This window comes from Ambystoma mexicanum, chromosome 6q (assembly GCF_040938575.1).
Source record: "Ambystoma mexicanum isolate Mex_15411 chromosome 6q, UKY_AmexF1_1, whole genome shotgun sequence".
Classification (NCBI taxonomy): domain Eukaryota; kingdom Metazoa; phylum Chordata; class Amphibia; order Caudata; family Ambystomatidae; genus Ambystoma; species Ambystoma mexicanum.
Genome location: NC_090937.1, coordinates 654,318,049 through 654,330,243, shown reverse-complemented (window position 1 = coordinate 654,330,243; position 12,195 = coordinate 654,318,049). Strand labels below are relative to the sequence as shown.

General features: G+C 47.5%; 1 protein-coding gene across 11 annotated transcripts in view; it reads left to right on the top strand.

Moving 5' to 3' along the window:
- BLTP1 (bridge-like lipid transfer protein family member 1) overlaps nt 1-12,195 on the top strand; it is a 2,946,455-nt gene that overhangs the window by 2,195,521 nt on the left and 738,739 nt on the right. The window lies entirely within an intron of this gene.

Sequence of the window (12,195 nt, the reverse complement as noted above, 5' to 3'; positions counted from 1 at the left end):
TAGGAACCTCTGGACATTACTAGTTACGTGGCATTAGGACACTCCACCCCTTTCCCTGGATTTCAGCACCTTCACACATGAGACGGTTGCCTGAAATCAGGGATGCACGGTTTCCAAGATAGTTGCACTGCAACGAACTGCACCACACCAGGGTGAGGCAACAGGTGGGGTGAGAGCACAGAAGGTCCCAGTAAGCACCAATACACCAACTCTCACCCCCTCCTTATCCCCCAACGTCTGCTCCGGGGTATGTCAGCCAGCCACACGCGCCCATTCTCAGTGCAGTTTACTTCAGGGTGCAAAGCACATCAAGCGATAAGCAAATTCGGAACAGTGACCTACAGGATTAGTGCTATAATGTCTGTCTACAGAACCCATTCAGAGAACGGGTTGTGATAAAGGGCTTTCCACTTGATGTTAAAGAGCAGGTACCCCATGATTAAGAGATGTCATTCTTCTTCTAAAAAAGAGAAGACCTCTATGCAGTATGTTCTTTTTTTTGTATTTATTACATATTTGCTAAAAACAATCATTTATACCACAGTATCAATACCCCAATGCCCTATACAACAGTATCAACCTATTTAACATGACACAAATTCAATTAAAATATAACCAAACCAATTGCATTACCTACATAGCAATCAATCACTAAAACAAGAAGTATATACATTCATAATATTGCACATAAACGATCATCTCCCCAGGTTTTCGCTAAAATATCACCAAACCAATTACAATACATACATAGCAATAATCACTAAAATAGAAGATACGCCAATCGATAAAATTTCACTTAAAAGATCTTCTCCCAGAGTTATACCCTGTGATAATTCGTGAAATATATGTTAAAACAAATTAACAAGTGCTAAAAGCAAAGACATTGGTGTACATGTCATAAGTCTATTCCATAGGAAATTTCCATTCACACACACAATTGAGTTAACGTGGGATTTCAAATGTATAATTCTACACTTGGTCAGTGTAGTACAATCAATTACCAAATAAAAAAGTGACTCTGGGCATTGTTCTTTGCAAGGTCTGCAAGATCTGAGTTCCTGGAGTAAATTCAACTGGGGTCCTAGCATGTCTATCGTGGGTAAGCAATTTAATCTGATTTGAAGATCCCATTGACGAACATATGCTGAAGGAAATTTGTTCAGATATGGTCTCATACGTAAACTTGCGTCGTACAGCAGACTGAGTATTATACCTTTTCAGTCTTTGCAAGTTTGCAGTGTCCCAGATTTTATCCAATTTCTTAATTGTATTTTTCAAAACATACTGAGATACCGTCTCATCCATGTCCAAAGATTTCTTAAAATGTGAGCACCTCCTTCTGAAAAATGTACTAAACTCGTTTGTATCATCAAACATCATTTGTCTTAAATGGGAATTATACCAGAATCATCCGCTCCACATATCTTTAGGTATAGGGACAGACTCTTGTAGATATAAATAGACCACCAAGATTGGAGTCCTAACTCCAATCTAATCACTCTTATTAGAACATACTTGGGTATACACAGAGCTTCCTTTATGTTCTGATCTTGATGGTCGTGCAGATTAATGAATACCTCCGTCCCCAAGTACCACACAGGCAGAATGGCCAATAACTGCCTGTGCAATCTTTGAGGCCACAGGTGAAGTGAGCCGTCAATCTGGAACCAGGAACGATCCCCTGAGCGCTGTAATGCAATAGATGGTTATCAAACAAGGTGCAATGGTGATAATGTCATATGAAAACAAGTTGTAATAAGGCTCACCTAAGTGTAATGTAAACACGGCTGCAAATGATGGGATGTATCAGGGGATCAACAGTAGAGTGAATGGGTCGGTATCCAGTGAGGCTTGGATGACAGTTCAACACCTGGGTCAAGATGAAGAGTCCAGAATCCAAAAACAAGATAAAAAAAACAGTGGTTACAAGGCCAAAAAGTTCCAGGCAAATGACAGTCCATTATGCAGTCCGTTGAGAGTGTCCGGGTCAATACCAGTAGAAACAGATCCAGGGCAATGGTAACAGATGCAAGAAGGACGAAGACAAATCCGTGAAGCAGTCTGTGGTCATAGTGCCTAAGTATCCAATGAGATTCAAAAGGCCAAACAGTCCTTAAGAGGCAGCTGAGAAGCACTGACTTCGTGGCTTCCGATGCATTTAACTGCTAACAACAGTCACATGATGCGCATCACGGAAACGTGAGGAAAATCACGTGCTAACAGATGATGAATGTGATTGGTAGTCATTCACCTCACGTGACGCTTGAATCTCCGTGTTCCTCGGCGGCAATGCAGAAGTTTCCATGGAAGTTGCCACAGCACTGAGGGTCGAAAAACTCCCGGAGTGCCAGTCAGCACTCTCCGTTGCCGAGCGGAATGCCGTTTCTTGGCGCCATGATGAGAGGCGACTGTCGTGCCAGGGAGGTACTGGCTGATCTGTGTAATTGTGGATTGTTTAACAATGCGTGGACTGGGAGACGTGACACTTTAAGAGTCAACCCTCTTATATGTACAAAGTGTTTCTACTATTAAAGGACATTAGTTTAATTCTATACATAACAATTGGGGTCACCTTAAAAATCTGATTAAGCGTATTAGAGTATAAGCGCCAAACCACCTATGTATTATTCTAATCATTGAGGTGCACATTCTTATTTTTTCCTCTAATCTCTTTTTCAATTGTGTGAATAAATCTTGTTGTAAAACAGAAAGCCCAGATAACAGAAACCATCTGTTTCCTGGACTCTGGTATTATTAACCCTCCAAACATAGCTTTTTAATACCTTTTATGGAAATGACCATCATCTTGGACTTTAGAGTATTCCTCTTTAAGTACTTAGAAACTCCATCTAGATTCCAAGATGGCCGGCGGGAGGGGAAGACGTGCCTGAGTGATGCTCCGACTCCCCCCACCCCCCACAGGCCGCAACCCCAGAGACAAATAATAAATCAAATTCGCCCATTGGAGCAAAAGGTGCAAGGAAAAAAAAGGCGAATGAGCAGAAAGTGCGTCAGAAACTAGTGGGATTCAGGTGACATCACAGTGGAGAAAGCGGGAGACCAGTGAACGAGGGAGGCATTGAGACGCGCACAAAGGCTCTGCACACCCCAGAAGATCGAGAGAAAGCGCTGCCAAGAGGAAGGGACACGAGGCTCCCCGATCCACGTACGGAAGCTGAGCAAGAGGCACCAGTGAACAACGGAGCGGATTGGGGGGGAGAAGAAGCTGTCTCCTGGAACACCCCGAAAGGGGAGGGCCCGAACATGGAGAAGGCTTGCCGGGCGACAGGAACGCACACAACCACCCGCGGATTCGGGAAGCGAACAGAGCACTGAAGTCAGAAGCTCTGGGCAAGGCAGTAAGGGGAATGAGACATCTCCCGGGACGAGATCCACTCAGCGAGCAGCGGAGTGGAAAAGTAACATTCGCCACGGCTGGGGAAAAATAAGAACATACGCACAGACGGGCAGCAGCCCCCAAGGAGAAGAGGGGGCGGGGGCACACAGCCACAGGCAGACCCAAGGGCAGTGCGGCAGGGCGGAGGACAAAGCTCCAGCGGGAGGGGCATAAACCCTCCACGGCAAATAGAGACTACAGCCATCGGAGCCTCCAGAACGCAGAGCAGGGTGCTCATCAAGCATATTGAGATTCGGCCGCGCCAGGAGGGGCTGGAGACCAAGCGTGGGGCGCGGTGGGGGCAACCCACACCATAACAGTCAAACAGGCGCAGCAGACCAACAGTCCCCGGGACCACCACAACCAGGTCAATAGCATGAGCGCCTAAGGTAGGAAGCGGGCAACGGGAAGCAGCAGCCGCACCTCCACACCGCACCCTAGGCCAACACGCAGCCGTGAGGGTGAGGGTGGGGGAGGCACATTGGGCCCTCCCCGCAGGGAACACTCCAACAAGAGGAGGACAGTACTAAAATAGAGGGAAGGAGCGGAAGGACCAGGAGGGCAGACGGATTCCAAGGTCCCGTAATATCCTCAGGGGCCCAAGGACACACAGAGATCACCGGCACACATGTCCAAATCCAGAGGGTGCCAGGCACAGGGGGCCCAACAGAGTCCGCAATCTAGACGAGACTCTATCCTGGAACAACTGTGGGGGAAGGACTCCACTACACAACCAAAAAGCAAAAAACCAACAGGGAAGGGGGGTCCCCTCACTCGGAGATGGCCACCAAGGAAGACATGAAAGCTTGGTTTGGGGAATTCCAGGCCCAATTCATGGCCACAGTACAAACCCAATTTGACGCCATGAAAAATGATCTGAAGCAGGCGGTGCAGGAAATAAAAACTGAAGTGGAGAACCTGGGGCAACAAACTGACTCCTTGGAGAAGATAGTACAAAATCTAGAGGAAGAAACACAGCAAGGGGTAGAGGCGCAGGAGCACTTAGTACGAATTACACACAACCTGGAACTCCAATGCGAGGATTTAGAGAACCGCTCCCGGGGATCAAATATAAGGATCAAGAACATGGCGGAATCAGTGGATGATAAAGATCTAGGAACTGCAGTACAAAAGGTATTTCAAGATATCCTTGCAACGGAGGAGGAAGGAGATATCCCGATAGATGGAATTCATCGAGTGGGCCCTCGCAGGATGGGAGAGCCAGGTGCACGCCTGCGTGATGTGCTGGTCGCACTAACATCATACTCACAAAAGGAGCTAATCCTTCGCAGGGCAAGGACCATGGACCACATTAGGATTAATGGGATGGATATTGTCATGATCTCTGCTTCCAAAAGGTCAGGGTTTTCCCAACTCCCTTGGAAGCAGATCCATAACCCAGGTTACGAGTGCCAACCAGTCCCAATTGGGACCTTTTGGACCCAGTCCTGGCGCCAGTGGCACCAGGCTCATAAATATGCCCAGTCCCAGCGCTGGAAGCGCCGGGCTCATAATGCTTGGGTGGACTTACCTGCAGCAGACCATGCTGCTTACTTGCCTGCCAGTTGAGCCTCTGATCCTCTTCTGTTTGGAACTACTTTTCCACTCCCTAGATTCAGAACACTGGAACTCTTCTGGAAGGCAGGAACTCTTTTCTTACCAGGAACTCTTTTCTTACCTAGGCGTGGCTGTGGAAGGAGACACCTAAGCACTACAGGAGGCTATTTAAACCACACCCGGTGGATGAATCTTGCTTTGCGTTATTCTGCAACCTCTGCAGCAGGACGCTCATCGTGTCTTCTGCATCCGGTCCTGGGCCTAAGGAAAAAGGCTTACCATCCTGAATCCAGTCTTCAGCAACACCTATAAAGACAAGAAAGAACAGGTTAGCATTCCGGCATCTGAAAGGCAAAGGCTTACCATTCTGAATCCAGTCTTCAGCAACACCTATAAAGACAAGAAAGAACAGGTTAGCATTCCGGCATCTGAAAGGCAAAGGCTTACCTACGCTTCGTGCGCTCCGGAGGTCTTCACACTGCATTCCGGCATCTGAAAGACAAAAGCTTACCAACTCTTCGCACGCTCCGGAGGCCTTCGGCGCTGCATCCCGCATCTGAAAGACAAAACAAGGTGCGTTTAAAGACATTGGGGAACTTTAATACTCACGTGCCATTACTCCTTTCCACATCTAATCCAGTGGGTATTCCGGCACCCTGCAGCCGCTCCGAACTCGTACCTGCAAAATAAAAAGACAGTTAGAGCGCATCGTGAAGCAGGCAACAAGCGCTTACTTACGTGCTTCCAGGCGCTTCTATTCATCACACGGGCTCCATCTTCAACTCACTTCAGCCCGTCATCCGCCATCGCCGGAACCCTGCAAAACAAGAGACATCATTACTAAAGACTTTAAAGACATTTGAATGACTCGAAACTTACCGTTCGTGCAGTAAACGACGGACAGCAGTCCTTTGAAGTCAAGAGGCCTGCGCTACCTATCCAGTGAAGAAACTGGTTACAGCACCCTGCCCCGAGGCAGATGGAGAGCTCGGCATTCACTTACCTAAGGTGAGAGCGTTAACCTTTGGGGGTCTACAGGAGAGGAGAAGAGGAAAGATATAGGGACACCCCAATAACCCCAGTTCATTAACCCCATATTTTCTATCTGCAGACATCTTACTCTACACGTCAGGCATACAGTGCACAGAGGTCCAGCCCAAAGAGCCAACCGGGTGCTACACATCACCTTTGAAGATACGGTAGTCGCCCAGTCAAGACCGGCGCCTCTGCGAGAATCAGGTGAGCGTTACAGAACGCAAAGCCTACCGCAAAACTCTCGCCCAGGCGCTATGGAAACCTCGGATACTGACCCCCTAGCCCGGTTACTTGGGGAACTAAGGGCAGAAGTGCATGCAGCTCGTCAGGAAACGAATGCTCTAAGAAGGGAACTAATTATATCCAAGGAGAGAACAGACAATCTTGCTAGACAAGTGCTACAGTCACAAGCCGGACAGACCCCGTTACCCGCATCAGGGGCAAATCTTCCTTCAACATCCTCTATGAATCCAGTGCAGATCAACCTACCTGGGAATGTACCTCTGGCTCCGCCCGAACGATTTTCTGGTGACCCAAAGAGGTTTGCAGTATTTATCAATCAGTGCCGGTTGCACTTCTTATGCCGGCCAGCAGCCTTTCCAACTGATCAAGCAAAAGTAGCTTTTGTACTTTCGTACCTTAGTGGCAATGCGGCAGACTGGTCGATCCCTCTAGTTAATCAAGATGATCCGGTTCTCCATGATTTTCAAGCCTTTCAGCTTAGTATGAAAAAACTGTTCGCAAGACATTCACAGGGGCAGGCCTTGGACAATGAGCTTCTTTCGTTGCGACAGGGTAATCAAGACCTTTTGGCTTATATTGCATCTTTCAATAGACTAATAGTGGAAACTCAATGGCCTGAGGACAAAAGGATTACGCTGTTTTATAGAGGTCTACGTGGAGAGCTCAAAGACGTTTTAGCCCAAGTAGTGAATCCCCCACAAGACTGTTCGGATTATATAGACTTGGTCGTTCAAATAGATCACAGGCTGCAGAACAGGAAGGCCGATCGTTCCAAGTTTGATGCTCGAGTATTTTCCAAACCGCCAACTCCTTCCAAAGGAGTAGACTCCGGGGAACCCATTCAAATAGGGGGTCTGAAAGGTCCTCTAACACAAAGGGAGCGGGAAAGGAGGAAACAGTTGCAATTATGCCTATATTGCGGAAACTCAGGGCACTTTCTTCGAGACTGTCCGGTGAAACCTGCCAAGAAGGCAGTAGGAGCTGCAGTTACCAAAGTTACAAACTCTGAGCAGGGAAACGACCTCGCCCGACAAGAATAGAGGTCCTCTTGCCGAGCGTGAAAACCAGTTCCGTGACCTCGCATTTCGTGATACCTATGGTCCTCATTAGCCCTGATAATCCGGATCGATTACATGCAATTGAAGCTTACGTCGACAGCGGTGCCATCGGCAATTATGTGGATCATGAAATGGTTTTGAGGATGAATCTAACTCTTTGTCCCAAGGCTGTAAAGGACGTCATTACTACGGTGGATGGTACGGAGATAGCCTCCGGGCCAGTAACGCATACCACTCAAGAGGTGACGCTAGTAAGTCAAGATGGACACCATGAGAAGATCGTGTTCGATGTGATCAAGGCCCCTCAGTTTCAGATTATTCTAGGAATACCTTGGTTAGAGAAACACAATCCTCTGATCGATTGGCGAGCAAGAACGGTCCAGTTTCCAGAATGTTTCTCTACTTGTCACCCTCCACCTGGTGTTGCACTGGCCGCAATTTCTTCAGAGACTCCCCAGTTACCTCCCGAATACCTAGAATACCAAGATGTTTTCCGGAAGGATCAGGCTAACTCTCTACCTCCTCATAGGTCTTATGACTGCCAGATAGACCTGATACCTGGATCTACTCCTCCTTGTAGTAGAATTTATGCCCTCACCGAGCCTGAGAACCTTCACCTTCGACAATACCTGGATCAATACCTGGCAAATGGGTTTATTCGTCCTTCCAAGTCCCCTGCTTCTTCAGCTTTGTTCTTCGTTCCAAAAAAGGAAGGAGACCTTAGAACTTGTATCGATTATCGCTCCCTGAACCAGATCACCGTTAAGAATAGATATCCGTTACCTTTGATCCCTGAACTCCTGGACCAAGTCAGAAAAGCATGCATATATACAAAGCTGGATCTTAGAGGAGCTTACCACTTGGTACGAGTAAAAGAGGGCGATGAATGGAAGACGGCCTTCCGCACCAAGTATGGGCTATTTGAATATCAGGTCATGCCCTTCGGACTTTGCAATGCCCCGGCCGCCTTTCAATATTTTATGAACAATGTCCTCAGAGAGCTCATAGATGTATGTGTTGTTGTTTACATTGACGACATCCTCGTTTATTCTTCATCGGAATCTGAACATCGGAAACACGTGAAAATGGTCCTCGAAAGATTGCGTCAACACAAACTTTTCGCTAAGTTGGAAAAATGTGTTTTCAACGTGACTGAAGTTGAATTCTTGGGATTCATATTATCACCTGGCGGAGTGCGTATGGATTCAAAGAAGGTCGATGCAGTTCTCAAATGGCCATCACCATCCTCCGTAAAAGGTGTGCAAAGCATGTTAGGCTTCGCTAACTTTTACCGCAGGTTTATCCCCGAATTCTCTCGAATAGTCCAGCCCATCACTGCCTTGTTAAAGAAAAACAAACGTTTTGAATGGTCTACCGAGGCGGAACAAGCTTTCCAGGATTTGAAGACTAAATTTATCTCTGCACCAATCTTAAAACACCCTCGCCCCGAACTCCCCTACATCGTGGAAACTGATGCTTCAAGCCTTGCCATGGGGGCAGTTCTATCACAAAAGGACCCGGTAACCAATCAGTTGCATCCCGTGGCATTTTGGTCCCGCAAATTCTCGCCTCCTGAAATCAATTACACGATTACTGACAAGGAACTTCTGGCTATCAAGTCTGCCTTTAAGGCTTGGCGGCATTATCTGCTGGGGGCCCGACACACCGTTACTGTGATTACGGATCACCGAAACCTGCAATATTTGAAAACCGCAAAAGCCCAATCCTCTAGACAACTCCGTTGGGCATTATTCTTTGCCGAGTTTGACTTCATAATTACCTATCGACCTGGTACAAAGAACGGTAAAGCTGATGCCCTTTCTCGGATGGGAGTGGAAGAACACTTGATCAACCCTAAACCTGTACCAATCATTCCCGAACAAAGAATTCTGGGTGTAATCGCCACCGAATCCATAGAGGAAGTTAAGGATAAAGCCAGGCAACTTGTAACTCCAGCAGACATACAGAATTGGCATCTGCAGGGAAAGGACTTTGCAGTAAAGGACAACTTATTGTATTTCCAAGAACGATTATACCTACCCAGCACAGATTTACAGAAAAAAGTAATCTCTTTTTATCATGACTCTTTAATGGAAGGTCATCCCGGTATGGCCAAGACCTCAGAAAAGATCAAGCGCTACTTCTGGTGGCCGTCTTGGAATAAAGATATCAGAGACTTTATAATGTCCTGTGGAGTATGCGCCCAAAACAAGAGTCAAAAGGAAAGACCAGCAGGCCTCTTACGCCCTATTGACATCCCACCTCGCCCTTGGCATACGCTTTCTATGGACTTCATCACCGATCTACCTCCATGCTCCGGATACAATACGATTCTAGTAATCGTGGACTTATTCTCCAAGATGGCGCATTTCATTCCGCTCAAAGGCTTGCCAACAGCAGCAACTCTGGCCCGAGAATTTCTCGAAAACATCGTCCGACTGCACGGTTTTCCTTCGGTTCTAATTTCGGATCGAGGTAGTCAATTTATTTCTCACTTTTGGCAAAGTTGCTGTCGGTCGGCTCAAATTGATGTGAGACTATCGACCAGTCACCACCCTCAGACCGACGGACAAACCGAGAGGACCAATCAAACTCTGGAACAGTATTTACGCTGCATGCTGCAACAAACTGAAAAAACTTGGAAAGATATCCTTTGGATAGCCGAATATGCCTACAATAACTCTGTCCATTCGGGAACTGGGAAAACCCCGTTTTTTCTTTTGTATGGCAGTCACCCTCGAACCTCGGAGTTGGATCCCCTCCAAGATCTTAAAACACCAGCAGTAGACTACCTGCATTCTACAATCACCCAAGCCTTTAAAGAAGCTGTTTCTCACCTTCAAAGGGCTAAAGAACAATACAAGAAAGGAGCAGATCAACATCGGAAGGAAGCCCCTCACTATCAAGTAGGGGATCAAGTCTGGTTATCCACCAAATATCTATCTCTAAAAGGGCCACGCACATTCAACCCAAGATACCTTGGTCCCTATTCCATCACTACCATAGTAAACCCAGTAGCGGTCAAGTTGGACTTGCCCCCGCACATGAAGATACATCCGGTCTTCCACGTCTCTCTATTAAAACCTGTGCAACCTCAAACCCGACTAACCAAATCTCCAAAACCTATCCTAGTTGATGGAGAACTCGAGTTTGAAGTCAAAAGCATTCTGGACTCCAAGATCTCCAAATCTAAACTATTCTACCTAATTGACTGGAAAGGCTACGGCCCCCAAGAGAGATCCTGGGAACCTGCTGAATATGTCCACGCTCCTCGCCTAATCAAAAGATTTCACCGAACATTTCCTGACAAGCCAAAACCCCCGGAGAAGCCCGGTTTGGGAGGGGCCTTGAGGGGGGGTACTGTCATGATCTCTGCTTCCAAAAGGTCAGGGTTTTCCCAACTCCCTTGGAAGCAGATCCATAACCCAGGTTACGAGTGCCAACCAGTCCCAATTGGGACCTTTTGGACCCAGTCCTGGCGCCAGTGGCACCAGGCTCATAAATATGCCCAGTCCCAGCGCTGGAAGCGCCGGGCTCATAATGCTTGGGTGGACTTACCTGCAGCAGACCATGCTGCTTACTTGCCTGCCAGTTGAGCCTCTGATCCTCTTCTGTTTGGAACTACTTTTCCTGTTGGGTGGGGCTGGAGCCACTCCCTAGATTCAGAACACTGGAACTCTTCTGGAAGGCAGGAACTCTTTTCTTACCAGGAACTCTTTTCTTACCTAGGTGTGGCTGTGGAAGGAGACACCTAAGCACTACAGGAGGCTATTTAAACCACACCCGGTGGATGAATCTTGCTTTGCGTTATTCTGCAACCTCTGCAGCAGGACGCTCATCGTGTCTTCTGCATCCGGTCCTGGGCCTAAGGAAAAAGGCTTACCATCCTGAATCCAGTCTTCAGCAACACCTATAAAGACAAGAAAGAACAGGTTAGCATTCCGGCATCTGAAAGGCAAAGGCTTACCATTCTGAATCCAGTCTTCAGCAACACCTATAAAGACAAGAAAGAACAGGTTAGCATTCCGGCATCTGAAAGGCAAAGGCTTACCTACGCTTCGTGCGCTCCGGAGGTCTTCACACTGCATTCCGGCATCTGAAAGACAAAAGCTTACCAACTCTTCGCACGCTCCGGAGGCCTTCGGCGCTGCATCCCGCATCTGAAAGACAAAACAAGGTGCGTTTAAAGACATTGGGGAACTTTAATACTCACGTGCCATTACTCCTTTCCACATCTAATCCAGTGGGTATTCCGGCACCCTGCAGCCGCTCCGAACTCGTACCTGCAAAATAAAAAGACAGTTAGAGCGCATCGTGAAGCAGGCAACAAGCGCTTACTTACGTGCTTCCAGGCGCTTCTATTCATCACACGGGCTCCATCTTCAACTCACTTCAGCCCGTCATCCGCCATCGCCGGAACCCTGCAAAACAAGAGACATCATTACTAAAGACTTTAAAGACATTTGAATGACTCGAAACTTACCGTTCGTGCAGTAAACGACGGACAGCAGTCCTTTGAAGTCAAGAGGCCTGCGCTACCTATCCAGTGAAGAAACTGGTTACAGCACCCTGCCCCGAGGCAGATGGAGAGCTCGGCATTCACTTACCTAAGGTGAGAGCGTTAACCTTTGGGGGTCTACAGGAGAGGAGAAGAGGAAAGATATAGGGACACCCCAATAACCCCAGTTCATTAACCCCATATTTTCTATCTGCAGACATCTTACTCTACACGTCAGGCATACAGTGCACAGAGGTCCAGCCCAAAGAGCCAACCGGGTGCTACACATCACCTTTGAAGATACGGTAGTCGCCCAGTCAAGACCGGCGCCTCTGCGAGAATCAGGTGAGCATTACAGATATCCACTTATATCAGGACTTGGTGCAGACTACATTACAGAAAAGGTG